The 25,839-nt window shown below is 45.5% G+C and overlaps 1 protein-coding gene across 8 annotated transcripts in view; it reads right to left on the minus strand.

Annotated features, from left to right (window-relative positions):
* TACC2 (transforming acidic coiled-coil containing protein 2) overlaps positions 1-25,839 on the minus strand; it is a 127,545-nt gene that overhangs the window by 47,519 nt on the left and 54,187 nt on the right. The window lies entirely within an intron of this gene.

A 25,839-nucleotide genomic window follows, 5' to 3' on the forward strand; every position in this document is an offset into this window, starting at 1 on the left:
AGATAGCCAGTAAACAGCAAATGTAACCACACAGATGGGGTCGAGAAGCAGGGGAGAGCTGAGAAGCCAAGATTGATACCAGACCAATACAAATCTGGCACCATCGCATCCGCTTGTGGAGCAGGAGCACTCCCACTCTCAGCTGGACGCTTTGAGGTCTTGCCCAGCCTGTTCAATAAATCTCCAGAGGAAATACAGAAGGGAGTCACTAGGGTTGACTTCTCTTCTTCACCTCTGGCCTTGCAGAAGTAAAGCCTCATAAGTTACACAGCCCTTCTGTGTAAGCCCCAGATGCTTATAATTTTATGTCCTCCCTGATTCCAGAGTGAAAAATTGCCCTTTGGTCACTGCAGCTGGAAGCACACAGTGAGCAAGAATGGGATTTCTTCATTGCACATCCTCACTGCTTGCCCTCTTTAGCCACTGGAGTGAGGTCATCATTCCAGTTGTCACTTGGAAACCTGATTCATTAAGAAGTAGTTTCCAACAGAGCTGTGGCCGTCAGCAGCATCAGCAACGCTGCTATCTGTCTCAGGTTCTTCTGGTATTCACACTACAGCGGGACAACCAGTGCGAGCGTGCACACCGGTTTTACTTCACAGGAATGAAAGGGAGGTCTGATATATAAAATTAATGTAAGAGCAGGGCTCTGAAACAAGGGCTGAGGCTCAGCAGCATCGCTTCCTATGGAAGGACACAGGGGAACAAACCTGGAAGTGGCATGTGCCGAGGGACCTCCACAGGATTTTGTGGAGTTATTTCACTCAGAGTCAAGTCTATAGAGTTTTTATTTAGATATAGCTTCAGAAAAACACCCAGAACATAGAATAGTTAGGGCTGGAAAGGGCCTTAAGATCATCTAGTTCCAGCCCCCCTGCCATGGGCAGGGACACCCCATGCCTAGCTACTTCATGGAGCACTGACCTATTGGTGTGCAATATGGATAGTCTGGAGAGGAACGGGTATGTGGTATTATGAATTTTTGGAGCCAGGAGCTGGAACTGCATTATGGAGAAGAGCTTCCTGTGCTGGGAGTGGGGAATGGGCAAGGGAGTCAAAAGAGCAGCTCTCCCCCCGCTGGGGTTGTAGAATCACAAGTAATGACATAAAGAGCAGCTTAAGGGGAATTTGCTCCATCAGAGCTAAGGTGAACACCACTGTCCACCTGTATTTAAATTTGTATATATTCTTCCAAGCTTTGCACTTTGAAAGAAGTGTGTTACATTTGTCTTATAAGTGGAGTACGTCTCAGAGTAATTGAGGTCTCTCACACCTGCCACTGATGCCCAGGTAGCACTCCATAAGCTCATCCTTCTCAATGGTGCTAAGAAACTCTATCCACTAATTAGATTCACAGAATCCCAGACTGGTTTGGGTTGGAAGGGACCTTAAAGCTCATCCAGCTCCAACCCCTGCCACAGGCAGGGACACCTTCCACTAGAGCAGCTTGCTCCAAGCCCCTGTGTCCAACCTGGCTTTGAACACTGCCAGGGATGGGGCAGCCACAGCTTCTCTGGGCACCCTGTGCCAGCACCTCAGCACCCTCACAGGGAAGAGCTTCTGCCTAAGAGCTCATCTCAGTCTCCCCTCGGGCAGGTTAAAGCCATTCCCCTTGGCCTGTCCCTACAGGCCCTTGTCCCAAGCCCCTCTCCAGCTTTCCTGCAGCCCCTTTAGGCACTGGAGCTGCTCTCAGGTCTCCCCTTCAGGAGCCTTCTCTTCTCCAGGCTCACCCAGCCCAGCTCTCTCAACCTGGCTCCAGAGCAGAGCTGCTCCAGCCCTCGCAGCATCTCCATGGCCCTATAGCCACAGAATACCCACTGAACTGATATTTTGTCTTCCTTTCCACCTCATCTTCAGTTCGAGGGAAAAGGACTGCCCAAGCACATCCATCACCTCTCACCATCATCATAGCCATATAAAACCACACTCAAGTTATCTGCAGATGTGTTTCCCTGGGCCTTAAGAATCAAATGACAAATAAGGGCACATGAGGCATCTGCTCCCAGGAGGCCATCGCAAAGTGCTCAGTTCCCATTATGAGATTTCAGTGCACCAGAGGTATAAGCAGGGCTCTGAGGCAAACACGGATCCCAAAGCCATGCTTTGGAAGGACCCAAATGAGCAAACACTGCTCTGTTGGTACATAAGCACCACCTATGGCAATACCTAAAGGTGACGCACAGATTCCATCACACCTGGCCCTCCAAAGCATCTGTAACTGTAGTATCATAAAGGTAAGGTATAAATTTCATATGAGTATGTACTGAACAAGTTATCATACACAGCGAACTGAATCTAAATCAGGGCGGAAAAAATCCAAGCCTCTTAAAATGTTCAATTTAGTACTGAAGATGAATTATGATTTTCATTCTTGTAAATCCCATGGGGAGATGTGGTGGAAACAAAAAGGAGGAACAAGTTCTGTAGTCTCACCTCCATCGATCCTTTTCAGAGCTGATCCTCATAAAACCTGCATGAATAATTCAGGTCTCGTTGACTGATGAGATCAGAACCAAGGACACAGGACATCCTTCCATTACTTCTGAGGTCAATTTGGTTTGCGTGTTACTTAAGCAGGCACATAAACTGCCCTGGGAAGAGCCACACTGGCTGATAGATTTTAATAGACACTTGGTACCATTACAGTTTCTAAAGACAGAGAAGCAAGGCACTCAGAAATGCACATTAATTTCAGTCTAAGCTCTTTCACTGTACACAGTCTGACACAACCTTTTCAGATATCCTAGTGCTGTTTTCAATGGTTAAACTGATTTTTTCCGTGTAGTTCTTAAAATACCCCAAGCCAAATAAGCAACAACAAAAAGAACACTGAGGCAGGATGTTTCAGCAATACATCTCGCCTGGTGAAGATCAATCCTGCTCTCACCTCTGCCACTGAACTGCTGCACATACATACTCTTGGTCTGTTCAATTCTGCATCAACCCCGAGTCTGTCTTACCCACTCAGCCTGGGATGTCTTAATGGCATGAATGGCCTCTTGCTATGGATGTGTGCAGACTCCAGAGCAGGGGAAAAATACTGCTCAGCACATATTACATTTGAGGGTTTTCTCCTTCATTTATATAAAATTTAATAACTGACAACCTCATAACTCACCTTGTGGCATCACTCACGTTGCAGATGCACAATACTGTAATACGGAGATAAAACCAATCTTTCCTCCTTTCTTTTCCCCCTTATTTCTCCCAACTCTTACAAATACAGCTCTGGATCATAACTCAGAATCACCAAGACAGCCTGAATGGTAATTCCTTTCCTGGCGATCACATTACCCCTTCAGGCCAGCAGCCATTAGCTGACCCAAGGGCCTACTCACAAGTACCACGGATATTCTACAACTACAAGAAAAGGTCATATTTTCATCCCAGCACTAGATTAAGATCATTTCAAAGATGTGTCTGCTTTGTATGCTATCATTTTTGTACAGTATTTGCCTACTCAGTGACTTCCACCTAACATGACATCCCACAGTAATTAGCTTCTTTTAACATGATTGTTACTTGTGTCATTGCTCACCTACATGGCTTGAATATAAAACATCCCTACAGATGTTTTATATTCAATTTTACAGACTTAAAGTCTTAATATTAAACCTGTACAGTGACATACAGAAAGCAGGGATGTGATGGTAGAGTCATCTGGTTATTTTGGGTATTAATATTTGGTGTCTGAATTAGCCTACCTCTCACACTCGGCATCCAAGCATCTGCTAAATATATGGTATTAAAAACCAACAAAAATACAGTGAGAGGCATAAACCTTACAATCAGTACTGCCCCTCTCTAATAAAATACACCACTGAAGCGACAAAACTTCTCCATAGAATCCAACAGTACAGAAAACATTCTGCCCATCAAAGAGCAAAAGCAGTAAGCTCACCCCAGCCTACCAAAGCTCAAGGGCGATGACTCCTCAAGGACCACTGAAAGCCATCTGCCTTACACCTGTCCTCCCATAGGGAGTGCTCTCAGTGCTGGATCTGATGCTTACATTGAGTCAGGAGCCAGGGGAAGTACAAACGTGTCACTTACATGTCACCAGACTCCATTAACAAGACAGCTCCTTTAGGGACGTATTTCTGACCATTAACTATTAATGGACTTCTCTGGCCCTGTTGTATGTGTGTTGAGTGACAAGATCACCTACCCTGTAATTACATAAACTCACAAAACTGCTGCGCTGTAAGGAGACAAACCACAGAAGAGGTCACAGGAAGAGGATGCAGAGATGGAAACAGTCAGCTCACCAACCCCGTCTTCAGCCCACATCCTAATCCAGTTGTGCCACTGGAGCATCACTACTGATTTGCGCACACAAGATGAGGATCCAGCCTTGTAAACGGAATCAAATCATGTTTGGGAGCCCCAAGGTGGCCACAGAGTGACTACCAGGGTGTAACCAGAGCGCACTGGTCTCTGAGGTCTGGTCCAGTTAAATGCAAAATGCTCCAGACTACATCAAAAGTCAGTGGGAATTCACAGCTTTGTAGCGCTGAGTCTGTACTAAGCAAGTCCATCACCTTATGGGGGAATACTTTTGCCTGCTATGTGGTCGGTACAGCATATGACCAGAACATGTATCCTATGTGTGCGTACCAGAAAAGGCGATTACACCTTGTGCTACTCACCTGCATTGCAACACCAGTGCCATGCATTATAGGCTTCTGAGTTGGAAAGTCTGATCATCAAAACAAACCCACAATTTCATCACAGGATTGTTCCAGTTTAAACTGAAACGATGGAGAATAATTTTAGTCTTTCTTTAGAACATTCACTATTGTTGGCCTATAGATTTCTCCATTTTTACTTGAAAACTGGAGATGGCTCAATGAAAAAAATAGATACAACTCCAGCTTCTTTAATCCCAGAGATTTAAAACCATTTTATGGACTAAAAATCCCCGAACTGGGACAAAGTTAATTTCCCAGGTACCTTCATTCTTTACCCTGCTATCTTTCTGGTGCATTAAAGCCCTAATAAATACGGTAGCCCTAATAAACAGATAGCAATTTAAGAACACATCCAATCAAAGATGGGAGGTTTAAACAGGAATTGTGTTTTCCATTCATGGGTTTCTGCAGCAAAAGCAACATTCCACAAATTCACCCACAGTTTGTTCCTCAGCAGGGGCATTCCCAAGATAAGAGCAGGATAAATGTCACATGTTCATTTGATGGCCTGAGCTACAATGCAGCAGAGAAGCATCTTTTGCAGCTCTCGCTTAAGAATAAAGCTTTTATCAAATAAATCCCATTCCACCGAAACAACAAAGAGCTACTTTAGTGCAATGCAATTACAGAAGAACTCGCATTGACACTGATGTGTGCAGAAAGCAGGGCAGGCACTCCTCTCCAGAGGAGGATTTTAATATTATTTCAGCATAAATAGTCCTACAAGACCCATGGAAAACATGGCTCCCTGGGAAAATAACCACTGCCACACTGAAGGTGACACTTCCTGGTCCACAAGTGATGTGTCATGACAGGCACAATGTTTAACATAGGGACACAAGGGAGGAAGATCATTCTGCATCATGTGCAGAAGCATCCAGAGCTGTTCTGCTTTGTGCAGCTTTCTGCTTCTCCTCCATGCTGTGAGCCCAAGGGTGCACCATCCTCTGCTGCCCCAGCACATCTGAGACGGTCCAGCTGAAGGGTTGATGATTTACACCAGCGTAAATTTGGTGTGACTGGGGGAATATGGCTCAGTTACAGAGCACTGCTGTTCACTGCTCTTCAAAAACAATCAACCTCCAACGTCAAGCCCATGGACAACTCGGTGTCTGAGCCGAGATACAAGAATCCTTCTTTACATAGGTGATACAACAGAAATAAAACACTCTCGCTCCCCTTCTCCCATCGTAATGTGGGACTTGAGCAGTGGAAAATACCACCTCGCGTGTTATCCAAACCACACGGATCTGTTTAGAAATGTGTCTTCCAGAAGAGATTGCAAAAAGCAACTTGTGAATCCCTGAAACATTAATCACTTCCTCTGAAAAGGCCAATTTTTCCTCACAGGATGGTTATATTTAGAGAACAGGATTAGAACCGCAAGTGGAGAAGAATTAAAACAGCCTGATCATCTTCAACTACCGCTGATTTTTGGGTTGCAGCCTATTGTATTCCAAGTAACCTTCCTACCATAACTGATACGGGAAGAAGGAATTATTTTTTCCTGCTTTTTCTGCTTGTTTATTCAGCGATTTTGAAAGCATTTTGTGCAGAAGCCAAATTCACACTCCCCCAACAAAAGCCATTTCCTGCTTTCACACAGCAACCAGAAAGAAATGTCTCGAGCTGTGGGAAACCACATCTGAAGGGAAAAGAGGCTGCGGGATATAACATGCCATACTTACAGCAGCACTTCAAACTACTCAATTCATTTTTTTAACTGATTAGCAAGAAGTCCCCCACATTGCTTTAAATCATGTTCAGTTTTTCTTCTTTAGTGCTTTTCCTGGGTGTGTTTTTCAACACTACTGATAAAAATGAATAATGAAACGAACCCCCATCCTTTCTGGCCTGCCTGCTCTTGCCTTTTACTGGCTTCAGCCTCCATACTGACAACATCGATGTTACAGAAACAGGGCTCAGCACTGAAGGTCTTTTTATTCCCTTCTGCTCTTTCCAGGCAGATGCTTTGTTCTCAGAGGACCAACAGGAAAACACCACTTAATTAAAGGCACTCATCTTCAGGAACCACAATAGCAAATATATTAACGTGTCCCTAAGTCACCAGAGGCTGCTGAATATTTGAACACAAAATCTCTGAGGGAATGAAAAGGAACATAAGGATGCAGGATACCCCAATATCCAAGGTAGAAAAGACCACAGATGGGAGCAGGGTGCCCAGAGAAGCTGTGGCTGCCCCATCCCTGGCAGGGTTCAAGGCCAGGGGCTTGGAGCAAGCTGCTCTAGTGGAAGGTGTCCCTGTCCGTGGCAGGAGATTGGAACTGGATGAGCTTTAAGGTCCCTTCCAACACAAACCAGGCTGGGGTTCTATGATTCTATGGTAAATATAGTTATAACCAGTTAATACATAGTAATCTCAGCCAGTACTACACTGTTCATCCTAGTAGATTAGGGATTGGGATTTGAATCAGTCATCGATGTGTAGTATTTAATAGCCATGGCAAATACCTTTCCTCCACCATTAGTACCAAGCTCTGAAGTTTTAATCCAGGAAATAAAATCCTGTTAACTGTCTCCTCAGAAAGCATTCAGAGGCCTGTGCTCACTGCTTTATAGCATCCTGCAATGGCTTCAAGGGGAAACAATCAATAATTCATTGGAAGCCAGAGCCATAGGTTTGAAATTGCTTTGTTTGTTAGAACAACATTTTAAATGCAAGAAGGCTTTCCAGAGCCACATCTCTGCCCTGTCACACTGCTCAAAAGCAAGACCAGGGAACAAAACAGCAGCTATGATGTGCAAAGATGAGTATGACACCTGTAATGCCTGACAGACAGGCTTGAGAGTCACAGAGATTTGTGAATATAGTGAGATGTAGCAATCAGAATGTGCTCTTGTAATGCTTGTGGTCCTTCCTTTCAGGAAAGAGATATGGATTACATGGAGGGTGGAGAAGGGAGGCAGGGAGTCCCTTTGCTAAAAGGGGAAGAATGGAGAAAAGAGTCCCTCTGTCCCCAGCCTGACCCACGTTCTGCATATTTTACCCTGCATGTGAAGCTGTGGAGAGCTTCTCACAGACCCTCACTAAGCTTTAGTCCTCTCCTTCAACACGTGAAGCAGCTGCATGGATAGAAACATGGCCAGGAAGCAACAGGAGCAAAGGACAAAACAAATCTCAGTCTCTTAACAACAATAACAACATAAACCTCCTACGGGGCTATGACAATTTCATCTGCTGACTGAGGGGTGGGGATGAGCCTCCTGCTGTAGCTCTGGGAGGTTTCTCCTTGACTTCAGCAGAGCTGCAGCTTCCCCTCTCCCAAGGGCGCACTTGGTGCTGCTCCAGCTCTCAGCGCAATCAAAGCATCCCCTTGGGTAGGTGCTTTGTGAACACCCAGCCCCGGGAAGTGCTGACACAGCACAAGAGAGTCTTGGACAAAGCAATCCCTGCTGTGCAGTGGCACCTCACCAGCTGGCACCCAGCTGTACTGCCACAGCTCAGCTAGGTGAGGAACCACGAGCTAAACCTTCCTTTCCCTTTCCTCCCCTGCGTTGGAAGGGGACAGTCATGCGCTTGGGAAGTTAAACGAAGGGATTCAAGCTCCTTGCTCATCCTCCCCCTCCTTTAGCAACCCAACCCTTTTCCTAGCACAACCCAGGACTCATTTCTAATGAGAGCAATGAACTGTCAGTAACAAGACCAATAAATGCAGGTTTCTATGCTGATGGAAATCAAAACTCAAAAGCAGGAGCTTCCGTGATTCTAACTACCACTAGGTTTCAGATGCAATCTGGTCCATTTTCAGCCCTAGAAACAAGCTTCTTTTGTTTGGAAACACCCTATCTCGTAAATTTGAACATGATTCTAACTATTCTGCTTAATCAAACTCAAACTCAAAATGGAAAGCCCCAGATTTTCCCAAAGTTTGCTTTTCATCCCAACAGAGCCAACAGCCCCAGTTCTTCCTCCTGAACGCAAGCGTCTTCCCAAGCACCCATTCATCTCCCAGGTCCTCACAGCAGAGGAAGAGGAGCTGTAGCAAACACCACTGTGTGGCAGCAAGAAACAAAATCAAGAGAGCTCTACAATGACCCTGAGCTCTGTCTCAGAGGTATCTACGGTTGTTTAAACCCATATTCAGTTCACATGCTATGTGTTCAGACAGACTATGCTGCAAACTCCACTTTGGTTTCTACGGCTACAGAGGGATCTTGCTATCTTGTCTGGTATCACCATCAATGAAGGCTCTCAGGCCAAAACATGCCCTAAAAGAAACTCAGACTCTGGTGGGAAAAGGAAACAAATTCAATTTTCCCCCATTAAGCTGGCTCTCTGGTGCTAATGGAAGTACAAAACATGAGACCCAGTGTCTGCTACTAAATCCAGGTGGCCATTTCAGCACGTTTAATGATCTGAAGGGAAATTACACCTTTTTCTTAGTTTTTCCATAGGAAAAAATACATCTCTTTGTTTCTTGCAGCAAACACACCCATCTTCTCAAAGAAAATGCAAACTGCATTGAAATTGTAGCTATAATTAAAACTCTGCCTTTTGCCACTGAAAAGCCTGTTTACCCAGGCTGAATACGAAGTTTGCTAACTAGCTAAATCCTTACAAAGCAGCAGAGATGGGTAAGGAAATAGTATCTAAGACACCAGCAAACACAAAAACTCTACAGGTGTAAGGTCTTAACACAAAGGAAATGAGTTTATAACAGACAGAACCACTTCCTATGTCCTATAATCACGTTAGAGAAACATTAAAAGCACCCAGACTATTACCTCTTGGAACACACAGGACTGAAGAGCACCTTTGATTTCAATCTAACAAGCAGTTACTTGGACTGCTGGGTCAAGCATGACAAAAGCAGAAGCAGGCAGTGAAACAGTTCTGACTGGAAGTGACAGCCACAATGCATGTGCAGGAATGCCTCTTCATTCATGGTTTCACTACCCCACATCAGCCTGTATTTTTCAATTTGCCCATATGTCATAACGTGTAAGAGATGGCAGCAGCTCTGTTATGCAGGGCACACTGTTGAGTAGAGGGAGCCTTACAGCATACATGGATTTGCCAGATGTGTGGCTTGCCTTGCTGGTAGAAGGGCAAGCGATTCTAGGGTCTTCTTATTTCATTTTCAAGTCTAAACGTAACCTGCCTACTTACAGTGGCAGATACTGCAGCTGATGTAATAACCCCTCATATCAAAGGAAGTGCTGTCATTGACTTCAGAGATGAGATCCTTTGGAATCAAATAAGGGAGGCTGGAATAAAAGGCGGGGGAGCTTGATAGAAGAATCTGCTTGTTACTTCTGGTCTGTTTTCTCTTGAGCAACAGACAAGTGCCACAGAGATGCTGCGAGGGCTGGAGCAGCTCTGCTCTGGAGCCAGGCTGAGAGAGCTGGGCTGGGTCAGCCTGGAGAAGAGAAGGCTCCTGAAGGGGAGACCTGAGAGCAGCTCCAGTGCCTGAAGGGGCTGCAGGAAACCTGGAGAGGGGCTTTGGACAAGGGCCTGTAGGGACAGGCCAAGGGGAATGGCTTCAAGCTGAAAGAGGGGAGATCCTACATCTTGCAGCAATTCACCCAGTTTAGTAGACAAATCTAGTAGACAGAGGATGCTCTACTTATTTTGGGGATGCTTACTGATGGCTGTCAATAACAGGGAGAACAAATTTACGTAGAATGCTGACAACAGGCAGAAACATCTGTCAAGGGATTAACCCTGACTAAACACCAATTCAGTAACAGAAGCCTCCCCTCCTCACAAGACTCAAATTCTTTTCAGTGCTTTCAACATGTATATACCCCACCACTGGATGGGGCTTGGAGCAACCTGGTCCAGTGGAAGGTGTCCCTGCCCATGGCAGGGGGTTGGAACCGGATGAGCTTTAAGGTCCCTTCCAACCCAAACCGTTTGATGATTCTATGATATTCATTAAGATGATTTTCCTATGTGTGAGCATTCAGAACTGTGCAAATATTTTACCAGAATAATTTCTTTCATACTTTTAAGAACCATTTGGTGGATTCTTTTAAGTTTAGATAGAAAAAATGACCAATGTGGCAGCAAGCAAGGGCTGTGTTTCTGTATATATGCACATATAACTTGATATATACACGCACATATACACACCTTCATACTGCTGCTCACATCCCTGATGCACAAGGCTGAGTCAATTCAGTTTACATTTTCCTGAGTCTTTCCAGCAACCAACACACAAATGGAAAAGCCACAGAGCAGAAGAAACACTGACAAGCAACCCAGAAGGGCACCAACATCTTGGCCTGCTACCAATGCTCAGTAACGTTTAATTTCTTTCTTGGAGCCTGGTCCAGCTCCCACTGAAGTCAGCAGGCATTTCACCATCAGCTTCAGTGGGAGCTGGCTCAGTCTTCAGTCATTTTCCCCTTGGATTGGCAGGGGATGAAAATGTTAGTGATGCAGCATGGAGAGCTCCTGATGGCAGGAAATGACACATCATCAGCCCTTTGGCTGATCAAGTAATGGGCACTGAATGTAAACCCTGCCCAGCTGCCATGAGGACAGCAACCACAACGGTCCACACAAGGAAGGTGTGGGTCATGCCCGTCAAAAGGAACGCTTTCCATCAGGGAAAGAAAATGACATGGAGGTAACAACTGGGCAAGAGCTCCAAACGTAGCAACATTTCCTGCTTTATAATACTTAAAAAGTATTCCCAAGAGACAGACATACATTATTACTAAAAAGAAAACCATTGGTGTATAGATGGATAGCACTTGTCGAGCTGAATTGTGTTCACATCCTCAAAACTGGTATGTTGGCATAGCACAAAGAGTGCACGTGAGGGTACGGTCACAAGTGCACTCGATGCGAGTGTGGACTCTCAGAACCACTTCACACAAGCTAAACTTCATCATGCTGACATCTACTTTTATTTCAGCCATTCCTATGATCTGATTGAAACGTGCCCTTGATTTAGCTCAATCTATGACCACAGGGTGCCCGCTGCAAATTGCAAAGCACATGACAGTGCTCAGAATGTCAATGGTGAGGTCTGAACCCACACCACTTTTATCTGCAGTTAACTTTTATTGTCACAGGCTTCCCTTGGGCTTTCCCCTTTTTCATCATTCAAAATCGACTCTTTTTTTTCCTCACCCTTTCAATAAAAGGACAATTGTCTACTGCCGGTGACTGAGTCATTGACATCCCACAATGAACGACAGAACACCCCAGGCTGTATCGATACTGGGTTTATTACAAATACTTCTATCCCGGCTGAAACAAATCACATTAAAATTGGGAATTTGGCATACACTGGCAAAAAGAGCATACTGAATCACCAATAAATGTTAAAATCTTAACCTAGTCCATTTTCAGCATCAATTTCTTCCTATGTCCTTCCCTAGTGTTTAGCAAAGAAGTTCATCACAGGACATTGTAGTGTCCTAAACCAGCAGCTACTTAGGGAACTTGCTTGTGTCTCTGCCTTTTCTTGATGCTAACATAAATCTATTCCAGTAATGATTTCTGATTTACATTCCTCTAAACTGATGAACTCAAGGCAGCCAAATCCAAATCTGTTAAGAGGCTTCCTCCATGATCATAGAATCACACAATCCCAGACTGGTTTGGGTTGGAAGGGACCTTAAAGCTCACCCAGTTCCAACCCCTGCCACAGACAGGGACCCCTTCCACTAGAGCAGCTTGCTCCAAGCCCCTGTGTCCAACCTGGCCTTGAACACTGCCAGGGATGGGGCAGCCACAGCTTCTCTGGGCACCCTGTGCCAGCGCCTCAGCACCCTCACAGGGAGGAGCTTCTGCCTAAGAGCTCATCTCAGTCTCCCCTCTGGCAGGTTCAAGCCATTCCCCTTGGCCTGTCCCTACAGGCCCTTGTCCCAAGCCCCTCTCCAGGTTTCCTGCAGCCCCTTCAGGCACTGGAGCTGCTCTCAGGTCTCCCCTTCAGGAGCCTTCTCTTCTCCAGGCTGACCCAGCCTAGCTCTCTCAGCCTGGCTCCAGAGCAGAGCTGCTGCAGCCCTCGCAGCATCCCCATGGCCTCCTCTGGACACTGGGCTGTCAGTCTCTGCTGACAACCAAAACAATGACTTCAGGGATGCTGTAACTGCACAGGCAGTCGCCCAACTTGCCTGGGTCACAACCAGATGTTTTTGCATCTGGACTGACATTAAGGAATTTGCTTGTCCACGCAAAGTGATTTAAATGTAACCTCATTAAAGAAGTGCTGGTAAAAGTTACATTGATGAGGGTACAAAGTCAAAGCCTCAGACTAGAGCTGATTACCACGACATCTATGAGGATGCTCTTGTTTTTGGAAAACAGGCCCATACTTTCTCAAGGATAAAGAAACATCTCCATTCTTATCTCATTTTAGAGTATTTAGTTAGAGTGAAGAAACCAGCACATTCTTTAGTGCTTTATTTAATACAAGATTAATAATATCTTTCACAAACTCTTCCCAAGGACATCAACAGTTACTGAATGAGGATTGTGCTAAAAGCGTATCTGTTGATTTATGTCGGGCCTTAAAAGATGATACTGAAAGCCCACAGGAATGACTAACTGCAAAAGATGAGTATATTTATGTATAAAAGGAGTCACTGAAAGAGCTGACAACATAATTTACTCATGTGCCCCCAAACAGATACACATGCATGTATGCATATATATATAAAATTCAATCAATATGTTTTTCAACAGAATGAATTCTTAAAAGGCTGTGAAATTGTGACTAAAAGCCACTGAACCCTGCTGTAGCTACAGCTCTTCTTGCCCAGTCCTTGGCTCACTGTTAAAAACCAACACCAATCTGTGCAGATGAAAATGTAATTTACAGTACTTGAAAGATAATGAGGCACCTTTTTCTTCCATCATACCCTTAAAACAGAGGTAGATCAGTATAGAGGGATGTCAGTACTGTGTGAGGTAGAACTATACAGAAAAAAACTTAATTGGGGAAGCTATACATCAAAGGAACAAAGGATGCAGAAATGCTGTTAGGCCTGTCTCTTACAAATATAAGACAACTGTATCAAGCAAAGCTATCTGCTCATATACTGGAATAGGACAAAGGGGAGTATATACCTCCTTGTAAGGCCTATTAGAGAGGCAAAACTATCAGTTACTGCTCTATCATTCCCTCCATAAGACTCTGAAGCACTTATCTCAAGCATACAAAGGATGTCTCAACTATAATCACATCTACCTTAACAAGCAGGCATTCCATTAAAAAATATTTAAGAAGTTGGTTTATAGACTATTCCTAGTGCATAAATACCCCAAACTGACCAAAATCCATCATCAGAAATGAACTCAGTGTTCAGACATGGTAGACAAATGTGATTTGTGTAACTGAAATAACAATAGGAGACAAGGCAATTCTTCTAAAATCCATTCAGAAGCAAGGTCCATGCTCTAGCATGTCAGCTTAAGAGTTTGGGGTGGAGGGTTAGGAGTAAAAGACTGTTGCTAAGTAAACTGACCAATCCTCAACCAATAAATGACAAAGTCCTATTTACAAGTGGGAAATGACTCTGCTATTTCTGCATGCACATATATGTTTATGCCCTTCCATATATGATTTAGCCATCTGAAAAAGTGGTAACTTGTTCTGAACAAGCACTGATTGTCTGCTTTTTCTTCCCCCCCCTAGCAAATCTGTCGGAGTTGGCCTTTAGTGAGAAGAGGTATAAGGACACCTTGCTTATGATTCATCAGAGGATATAATACCGTGACAAGGATGGATGCTGACAAGAATGATGTGACCTGAAAAAACAGTATCTATATAGAGAAAAGCAGAAAGAAGCTCTGAAAACCCCAGTGAAACGCAGTTCCATGCTGTGCATTGTGAATAGAAAACACCGAGGTGGGGGGTTTGGGAGCCGGGAAGGGGTTGGGTTTTTGTTTGCTGGAAATGGTCATTGTGTTTGATTGATTATGCACCCAAAACATAAAAAGACAAGACATATGGTACACATCTATACCCCAACAGCGATGAACGGAGGCGGTCAGCCCAAGCGAGGTGCCTTCATAGTGGGAAAGCATCATTAAATACAACCTGTAATATGCAGCAAACCCTTAACTATGTCTCCAGCTGAATGCAGTCAGCACTAAACAAAGGCCTCGTACACAAAAGTCAGCTCCTTAACGCACAGGTTAAGTGCGGAAAGGGCTGCAGGCCCAGTGGTACAGAGGAAGAAGGGAGCAAAGGGATTGCACACTTACATGGCCTCTGACGGTTCCCGGTGCAGGCTACCTGTCTGTGCCTGCTGCAGAGACTGCGAGCCTCCCATCCTCAGCGTGCCCTTGGGTTGGAGCTAGAGGCGAGCAAGGCCAGCTTCCTCCGTAATTCCACCAGCAAGGAGCCCCGGGAGCTCTGGCTCTGTAGAGGCTGCAATACTGCAGTGCAGATGGAAACAGCTGCTTGCATCAGTGGCGGTATAAGCAGAAACACTTCAGCAGCAGCTTCTCTTCTCTGAACTGTTGCCAGTTTTGCCTTTTGCTGCCTTTTTTTTTTCCTTCCCCTCCTTTCTGTCCAGATGAACCCTATTTATAATAGAAAATAGAATCCCAGCCACCGCGACAGGCTGATCATCTGCTATACATCAGTGGTCCAAGCCGCTACGGCGTGCGAGCGCCTCTGACACGGGACTAGCGGCGACTGAAACCGGCTTCAAAAACAAACCCATAAAATAAATAAATAAAGACGAAAAGCAGACCCTCCCTTTAAGCACACATTGTCAGCTACCGTGGCTCTCCAAGGACCTACAGGCAGGACCATTATATTGTGTTGACTCAGCCGATTTGAAATGCAAATGCACGTGTGCACTGGATGCCGCGCATATATTTCCCTCTAATAACAGGCACGTTGTGCACATGGGGGTGACTGCAGGGAGCGTTAACAACCGGAACGGCTGCTTTCATTTGGAGCCTTCAAACAAATGAGCTCATCCCTCTGCAACAAAAAATGGAATCTTCCATGAGGAACGTAGGGAGAATCTCATGAGCAGCCAAGGTAAACAAGGCAATGTGGGAGCGGACCCTGCCCGGCGCTGCTCCATCCCACAGATCCCTGCTCTTAACTGCTTTGCTTCTGCCTCCACGGACCTCCTCGCTGGACGATGAGGTGGAGAACCAGGGGAGGCTCATCATCTAATACAGGTCTGTAAGCCCACAGAGTCAAGCAAACAGCATCCCAAAGCCTATGAATTAAGCTTATCCTTCTGCCACGGCGGGGGGTATCAGGGGACTGGGAATTCATATGCATAACAAGCTGAAAGAGCTAGGCACCATCCCTCTCCACATCACTGCCTTCAGGAAATAACAGATGCTTCACGTACAAGTTATGATTCACATCATTAAAGGAGCAAAAAAAAAACAACAAAAAAACCAACCCATCAGTTGCACTATCATCTACACTAGGAATTAAACTCTAGGGACACAAACAGCCTGAAGTTATGTACCAATTCTGGGTATGTGACAGGGCAGAGAGGTCAAAATGATCAGAGAAACCTAATGGAAATATTAGAACATACTGACTTCCAAGCACTCATCACAGCATGGCTTTAATGTTTTAGTGGAGGCCTCACTAGGCTCACACCTTAAAACAGCTTTTGGGGTCTTCCTCTATTTCCAAAAAGGGGAATCCAGTAGTATTTGCTTGTCCTACAGAAACAAGGACTGCTGCATACATGTGCAAGGCTCTGTCTCTCTGGGTGCACCCACAATAAGTCGTTCTTGGGATAAGAAGAAACAAAGCTGCTTAGTGAACATGAAGCACTAAACAGAGACTGCCTAAAATGAAGTCTGTTTTATGAACACCACCAAAATAAATGTGCCTTTTTTCTCTATTTTTTTTTAACTAAGGGGAAGAGCTTGTGAGCCAGCACTTTGTGTAGCCACAAACTTCCAAGCAAGTTACAATATCGGGGTTGTTTCACTTCTGGTGAAAGCCAAACCCTCAGTTTTAGTGTCTCAGTGCTCAATGCTCATCTCAAGACCCCCCAGAGAAGCAGTGGTTCTACCTCACTCAGGGACTGAGCTACAGCACTTCTGGTGCCCATTGGGTGCTTGAGCCACGGTTCACCCCCAAGTTCTGATGCCACCTCGTCCAGTCATCACTGGGCTGAACCAGCCCAGTTCCCTCAGCCCGTCTCCAGAGCAGAGCTGCTCCAGCCCTTCAAGTACCTTTGTGGCCCTTCTCCAGACTCACTTTAACAGTTCCACATCAACAGGATCCAATGAGGAAAACTAAGATTAGGAATACAAAAAAATCAAATCAGCTGTTACATGGAAATTTCTAACAGTGAGTACAGCTACCTTGTGGGGATGGATCACGTTTAACAGCTTTAAAATTCCAGGCTGTGATGGTCTTTCAAAACCAGATGTGCTGTAGCTAAGCCTTGTACTTGCACGTGTTTGTTGACCAAGGGATGCAAGTGTCACAAATACCAGGCTGCAGTCTCTGGCCAACGCTCTGCAAGAGGCCATTCTGATTTGGCCACAAAGCTGTTTGTGGACCAGCCCTAGGCTGGGACATGGAGAGGATCCCTCATTTTGCTTGTTGCTACATCCACCTAAATCCACCTATTCTTTAAACTACTTGAGATGCTGAGAGGATTACATCACTGATTTCACTCCTTGCACTTCAGAGAGAGGGGACATGTAAAGAAGCATCATGCAACCACAGCATCATGCAAAGCTGCTCTGACCTTTGATTTCTCTATGGGGCAGAAGCAGAGTCCAGAAGACCTTGGGTTGAACACAAACATGGTATGATCAGCAGCACTGGAAGGTTTTCCCTGCAGCTTACCCTGATCAGTACAAAATAATAGGATGAGAAGGAAACTCTCCCGTCCCTGCCTGGCCCCAGTCCATCCTCTGGGCCTGCCAAGGAGCATCAGTTTAGTACTAAATTTAGTGCTGGCTTTTAAAAATATAAGAACTGTGTTGATACTAAAGTACCTTTGGTAAGAACTTCTCTGGAACCTGAAAAAGAAGCAGATGTAGTTCAAAAAGGAAAAGAACCATTAAAAAAGAAATCCCACTGTGGCTTCAAAGAACTTAAGGATGCCCCAGGCATTTCAGCCTTGGGATGAACAGCCACATAACAACTTAGTGTGATCCCACAATTGAAAAGGACTATTTAAGTATTCAGTCCCATCCCTTGAAATTTACCATTTTCTCTTCCTGCCTGTTTCATCCACGTGAGCAAGAGCCATATTTTGGCCTATACCACGTTAATATTTTATTGAAACCTGATGTCTATTGGTTAGCCATTTAAAACACTGTACAGGCTCCTAAATATTTGGTCTTACTACGTTTCATGTTTATATGTAAATTCAGACTTGGGTCACTTACACCCAATTTGAAATTTTTGGCTTCCATCAGAAAACAGAGCTGGACACGACTGGGATAATGTTTATGGTATACTGAGATTTATATTCTGCTGCTTTTACTCTTGGCTTCACTGTCCATGGAGCGAGGCATTTACACTAGATATAAACACACACAAAAAGAAACATCAAAGAACCTACTGAGAGAAAGCCTCCCTCACACATCCATCCCCCTTGGGAAGCAGAGGGTGAATAGTAAGCTGTGCCTCCTAGCTGCAATGCGTTACTGACGTACTGAGCAGAAATGAGCACCATATAAAGCCAACTGCATAGACAGAGCAAAACCAAACATCCCGATAACAGAAAGTGGTTTCTTTGGTATCCTGAAGGCTGCTGCCAAAGCTCTGAGGAACAGAACTGACCACAACAAACAAAAAAAGATGGAAAAACGTAAAAAAGGATAATTATTGTTTAAACATAATCTCTCCCCCCGTATATATTTAGGTGATATTGCCTTTGGATCCCAAAGCCTTGAATGCAGCCTGGAAAGGCGATTTTCATAGAGTCACAAAATGGTTTGGGTTGGAAAGGACTTTAAAGCTCATCCAGTTCCAGCCCCCTGCTATGGGCAGAGACACCTTCCACTAGAGCAGGTTGTTCTAAGTCCTGTCCGCATACAACACAACACACCACAGAACAACACAAGGAGATCCTAGGTGTAAAGCTTCACAGATTTAACTTGTTCTTATAGATCAAATGCTTTGATAAACACATTGCCCGCTCTGCCACTTATCTAGATCAATGCAGTACGAGTTCTTTGCATTGAAATCCGGTTCATGAACAAACACAATGTCTCGGGATATTAAGCCTGAGCACACAGAATATTTCCAGCAGCCAAGTCAAAGAAAAATGGAGTGACAAGTGATGATACAACCAGCATAAACAGAAGATCACAGGAAACAAATGCTAGAATGGGTTTCTAAACAAATTAAAATGATAATAAAAATCATTTAAATAAAGTAAATAACATTGCCCTCCAGCCTCATTGATCACTGGATGGTTGCTAAGGTCACTGCTTAATCTAAATTGCAAGTGAGATTAATGGCATTGAGTTATGAATAACCAAGATGCCTGCTTAAGTTATTGAAAGCTCCTGCATGGGAAACCCACTGCAAAGATAACAAAAGGGGCCCCTGCACGGTGCTATTCAGGATGCTGGGGGGGGGGGTTACAGGCTTTCAGAGGTCGGCAGTGAATTACCATCAGTAACGTGAGAACTAAACGCACCACAGGATTCCACATACAAAAGGGGTCTATGAAATTAAGAAGCCACACAAACAGGGAGATGAGGTTTCCAAGGGCTGAGCGCACCCTCAAGCGCGGGAGCCTCCATGGAGCCTGTGCTGAGATTTCACAGAACCCAAGACTCGTTTGTGTTGGAGGGACCTTAAAGCTCATCCAGCTCCAACCCCTGCCACAGGCAGGGACAACTTCCACTAGAGCAGCTTGCTCCAAGCCCCTGTGTCCAACCTGGCCTTGAACACTGCCAGGGATGGGGCAGCCACAGCTTCTCTGGGCACCCTGTGCCAGCGCCTCAGCACCCTCCCAGGGAAGAGCTTCTGCCTAAGAGCTCATCTCAGCCTCCCCTCTGGCAGGTTAAAGCCATTCCCCTTGGCCTGTCCCTACAGGCCCTTGTCCCAAGCCCCTCTCCAGCTTTCCTGCAGCCCCTTCAGGCACTGGAGCTGCTCTCAGGTCTCCCCTTCAGGAGCCTTCTCCTCTCCAGGCTGACCCAGCCCAGCTCTCCCAGCTTTTCACCAAAGGAGCAAGGGGCTCTGCCTTCCATACAGATCTACAGAGGAGACACAATTTAAGGCTCAAACACAGCCAAACCCCTGTGGAAAGCTCTTCATCCCACATCATTTCAAGCAACCTCTAGCCTGTCATTTGCTCCTTTGCTTTCCCCTCCTGCCAAGGCACAGATACGTTAATCCGGGATTCCATTTGTAGCATGCTGCTTTATGAACCAGGCCTGAATTCACTGGGTCACAAAGAAAACCTTAAGCCCATTTCCCTAATTTCTGGCTGAGCCTTTGGGCTGGCACCACAAGCATAGCCACACCAAAGGAGGGAATTTGTTTCACTGCCCAGTGTGCCTCTGCAGACCACAACCATGAACCAAACCCCAAAGCTCTGCCAACATTTCCATGCCACAGACTAGGGGATCTTTTGCTTGCCTAATTCTTCCTAAGCCTTTAAACGTCTCGAGATCCCCAAGAGAGCTGGAGCCAGGCTTGTTAGGAAAGGAGGTGCCTAAAGCCAGGAGGGGACTGCCATTTTTAAGGGCTTTCATGTACCTGCACTCATCTGACAAGATCAGTGTGAATGATGCACCATGGGGGCATCTTGCAGCAGATCTCAAGGGGCAGAATTCAAAGGTCTCTGGGGCTTAGTGAAGGAATTCAATTCTGAATATGCAGAATGAAGACACTGGACAGGGACAGGATTCCTGCCTGGTTCGAGTCTTAGCTGCAACTGATGGGTGCTCAAATGATGCTTGGGTAACTTCTGAAGGAATTTATCTTGCAGGCAACTTGATTTCAAAAGAGGTAACAGAAAACTGGTTTGGGGCATTTCTGGTATTTTCCAGTGGTTCTTTCTGCTTCTGTTCATAGAATATTCAGCATTAGGGGTAGAGTGCCCCAAAAACCAAGTCCAGAGGAGGCCACAAGGATGATCAGGGACTGGAGCACCTCCTGTATGAAGACAGGCTGAAGAAGTTGGGGCTGTTCAGCCTGGAGAAGAGAAGGCTGCGTGGAGACCTCAGAGCAGCCTTCCAGTATCTGAAGGGGGCCTATAGGGATGCTGGGGAGGGACTCTTCATTAGAGACTGTAGTGACAGGACAAGGGGTAATGGGTTAAAACTTAAACAGGGGAAATTTAGATTGGATATAAGGAGAAAATTCTTTCCTGTTAGGGTGGTGAGGCACTGGAATGGGTTGCCCAGGGAGGTTGTGAATGCTCCATCCCTGGTGGTGCTCAAGGCCAGGTTGGACGAAGCCTTGGGTGCCATGGTTTAATGTGAGGTGTCCCTGCCCATGGCAGGGGGGTTGGAACTGGATGATCTTAAGGTCCTTTCCAACCCTAACTATTCTATGAAAAGCACAGACTAAATGGAAGCATAACATTGATTACTGAAAAAATACAAAATGCACCTGACTGAGCAGCTTTAGCCCATGTGTTGCATGGGATAATGCCATGCAAGAGTGCCACCCTCCTGGCAGTGCCAGGCTCCTGTGGTGCCCACAGAGCTGTCACCCTTCATACCATAGTGCCAAGGAACAACAACCCAAGCCAGGTGTGTTACAGAGCTGTAGAATGGGTTGGGAATGGACCTTAAAGCTCATCCAGTTCCAACCCCTGCCACGGGCAGGGACACCTTCCACTAGAGCAGCTTGCTCCAAGCCCCTGTGTCCAACCTGGCCTTGAACACTGCCAGGGATGGGGCAGCCACAGCTTCTCTGGGCACCCTGTGCCAGCGCCTCAGCACCCTCACAGGGAAGAGCTTCTGCCTAAGAGCTCATCTCAGTCTCCCCTCTAGCAGGTTAAAGCCATTCCCCTTGGCCTGTCCCTACAGGCCCTTGTCCCAAGCCCCTCTCCAGGTTTCCTGCAGCCCCTTTAGGCACTGGAGCTGCTCTAAGGTCTCCCCTTCAGGAGCCTTCTCTTCTCCAGGCTGCATCCTGAATCTCCATCCTGGGTCTGTACTGCTACAGTTTTGTAGGATAGATGCGAGATGATTAATACCATTCTCAAATTCCTTGTGGATGGATTAATTAGCGTAACGACATCCTCATTTTCATGCTGCTGAACCTGTTCTAGCAGCAAGGAAATTACCATAAATCGCCTGAGGGAACCTGTAAAATACACAGTAATAACAAGCAAACACAGGGCTACCATCACCCTTTTGTCCACTGCCACATACAGAGAAGCTTTACAACACACACAAATAATTGCTCTCTTTGAGCAGGAACACGCAGGCAGAACACACCCCAGAGAGCCCCAGTCCTGAACAAAGCCATGGTTAGAAACCCAGAGACATTTCCCACTTCCATCAAGCATCCGTTTATGCTTTGCCTTTTAGTTACTGGAAGCTATAATTTGTTGAATTGCTGCTGGTTTATGGAAGCTGTCCTCTGCCAGCACACAACATGGGGGTCTCCAGGCACCCTGCCCACCATACACAGGACTGGCTCCCCCCAGCCTTGAGTTCACATGGAGAAGCCTGAAGGACCTGGTCCCCAACTGGGAACCTCACTGTACCAGTCCCACAAGCAGCTACAAGCAAATGCACTTAGTTCACAGCATTTTGGCTTGAAACACAGCAGACATCACAGGATTTGGTGCTATTACTTAGTAATAGGCTGAAAAAAAATCTATACTGAGCAACACAAAGCATCCTCCTGCTTGGAGCTGAGCAGTTCTGAACACGTCCCTCAGGAGGCACAATCCCAGACTGGTTTTGGGTGGGAAGGGACCTTAAAGCTCATCCAGTTCCAACCCCTGCCACAGGCAGGGACCCCTTCCACTAGAGCAGCTTGCTCCAAGCCCCTGTGTCCAACCTGGCCTTGAACACTGCCAGGGATGGGGCAGCCACAGCTTCTCTGGGCACCCTGTGCCAGCGCCTCAGCACCCTCCCAGGGAAGAATCTCTTTTGAAACCCTGGAATAGAGGGAATGAATGAAGAGCAGGACTGTGGCTCATTCCTGTCCATTTGTTACAGATGGGCTGATTACACGGAAGGTATCTATTTTTATGTTGTGTTGCATAAGACAGTGAATGCTTTTTGGGCTATCAGCCACAAAGCCTCGTGAGAAACTCCCGGGATTTAGTTTCCAAGACCTAAGTGACTTCATTTCAATGCTTTCATTCTGTTGCTATTACAAAATAACATCACTTCACATGTGCACTAGAGCCCAGACACACATTAGAGGTATGCCGCCATCCTCTTCACTATATGCATGTAAAAAACCCCAAGACCTCAACCCAACCCCCCCAAAAAGGGACTCTGTATCCCTCATTTGTATTTCCCATCTATTCCTTGCTCAATGCGCTTGTAAACTTACCATAACAACACATCCCTTTCAAAAGGGTTAAATTAACTCAAGGAAAAAAGCCTTGTGTTTTTGAATCCTGTGTAACCCCTTCCTGGGTTTGATTACATCACTCAAAGCAACTCAGTTCAGGATTATCAGTACTGGTCACAAATGAAGGCAATCCATAGGTTGTGATTTACTTTGTTTTACACCAAACCTCCCCAAAGGTGGGCAAAAGGAGAACACTCCTTTTCAACACGTGATCACACAGATAAAACCCAGAAGTCATAAAGCCTATCCTGTTTTTCCATGCAACACCAAACATTCAGCTTCCTCCCTGGGAAGTATTATGAAAACAGCCAACGGTGCAGAAAGCACAGCTTTCCCTGAAGACTGTTGGGACTTTCTGCTTTTGGATAGCAAGATCTGTTGCTGGGCACCAACTGGTTCCAGGCTTATTTCAGGAAAGTTAAATAAGGCAGAGATGGCTTCTTCCAACCCAAACCACTCTATGGTTCTATAATTTAATTTCAGAGATTCAGAGATCAGCAGAAGTCCTCCATCCATCCATGCACTCTCTCAAAATGATCTGACTCCAATGTGGTTTAGCTTTTGAAAGAAAACTGCTCCCATATCCCACAACAAGGAGGAGCCAGCCCTCCAATCCCATCAGCCACATGTAGCATCACATGGGTAGCATTCAAGGCAGGTAGTGAGGCTATAGGTGAGAACACTGGTGAGGGTGCTGAGGCGCTGGCACAGGGTGCCCAGAGAAGCTGTGGCTGCCCCATCCCTGGCAGTGTTCAAGGCCAGGTTGGACACAGGGGCTTGGAGCAAGCTGCTCTAGTGGAAGGTGTCCCTGCCCGTGGCAGGGGTTGGAGCTGGATGAGCTTTAAGGTCCCTTCCAACACAAACCAGGCTGGGATTCTATGACATGCACAAACACAGCATTTGCTTTTTGCTCTGCAGAACAGATTACACCCTTCTCTCTCCCTCACAGCCCAACTAAAAGGGATGGATCAGAGGCTTTCCATCTCTATCTGCAGAGTTTCCATAAAGGATAAGTTACACTCCCTAGCAATATTTCAGCACTTCTCCCACATTATGAAGTATCTGTGACACAGTCCATAACATGCCCATCATAATCACAGAGGAGGCTGAGGAAACGCCTCAAGGGTCCATCCAGCAGAACACTGAGCAGTGGCACAGCATCTGCAGAAGTTTAGAACCCTGATGTCCAGGCACTTGCCATAAATGTGACCAAGTGAAACATCACCCAATTTGCATGCTATTATTTCCCATGGCTGATTTGCCTTAATACACATAAATCCCATAAAAACGTGAGATAGTCCAAGTAGTATTTACAAAAGGGCCTGATTATAACAGCAGAGAGCTGTTTGGACAGGAATATATTTGCTTTTCAAGAGGATGCAAGAACTATGCTTTATCCCACAGATCTCTCCAATTCTCACCTCTGCATGCATCTTACTTTCCATTAAGGTCTGGCAAAGTCTGTTTTCATGTAACAAATAGATCAAGCACCCAAGTTCAGGTTTAAAGAAGGCTGTGGGTGACAAGACTGCTGCTCTCAAGGCACAGGGACGGTTGATAGCGTACATTTTAGTTACTGAGGCTGGATTTTGATTCTGCATTAAGTAATTCTACTAACATCACTTAATTGCATCATTCTTTACCCCATCCGGGAGATTCTTATGCACACACAGAGACATGCTATTAAACACACTACATCATTATCAAAACCAAACAGAGGCACAAGCTAATCTAAATGCCTGAGCCCAGCAGCTCAGTTCTAAACTTATTTCTCTTCTCTTTGACGCTGAATTGCAGTGAAAGGGGGAAAGAAATCACCATGTGTTTTGGTGGTTTCTATTTGGATTTGTAAACAACAGGCATCAGGGACTACGCTAACGCACACACAGAATGTGAAATGCAGAGCAGTGTATCCATAAACGTCAAGCAATTTTGGATGATGCTCTGGAAAGAGCCAACATCTTGGGGTATTTTCTGATTTACAACCTCCTGTGACCATTTCTTTCCATTTTTAGAGAATGGCCGTGGCATTTCATCTTCATTTAGAAAAACCTCCGAGGATTACCGAACTTGCACAGTGGTGCAAAACAGACCTTCGAGCACTTCAGCTACTCGCCAACGACGCACAGGTTAAAATGTATGGGTCCAGTACAGTTCCATGGAGGAACATTACACAGAAGACTTGGCACAAGTGTGTTACAACAAGCACATACACTACTAATAGGGAGGACACCATTTTCTGATCAGAATAATCAGAACTTTAGAACAAATAACTAACCAACATGCTATAATTAACCAATTAAGTTCATTAAATTGGTTATAATTAACCAATATGTTATAGATATTATACTATGGATTAATTTTTCATAGAATCCCAGACTGGTTTGGGTTGGAAGGGACCTTAAAGCTCATCCAGTTCCAACCCCAAGCCAATGGCAAGGACACCTTCCACTAGAGCAGCTTGCTCCAAGCCCTGTGTCCAACCTGCCCTTGAACACTGCCAGGGATGGGGCAGCCACTTAATTCACTGTTCCACAGCAGAACATGTCTATTGTGTATGTTTTCATCCACGATTCAGAGCATCCTCCTGCTCACAGTGGCATTTCCGAACAGAGCTTCAGTGCAGTAACTCTATTTCCCATGGAGTCTCCTGCCTTGAATGTGTTTGTCACCAGCTGCCATTCTGTATCTGTGGGGTGGAGAACACA

Source organism: Pezoporus occidentalis, unplaced genomic scaffold, assembly GCF_034315485.1.
Source record: "Pezoporus occidentalis ecotype Australia unplaced genomic scaffold, CSIRO_AGI_Poc_V1 ctg45, whole genome shotgun sequence".
NCBI classification, from domain to species: Eukaryota; Metazoa; Chordata; class Aves; order Psittaciformes; family Psittacidae; genus Pezoporus; species Pezoporus occidentalis.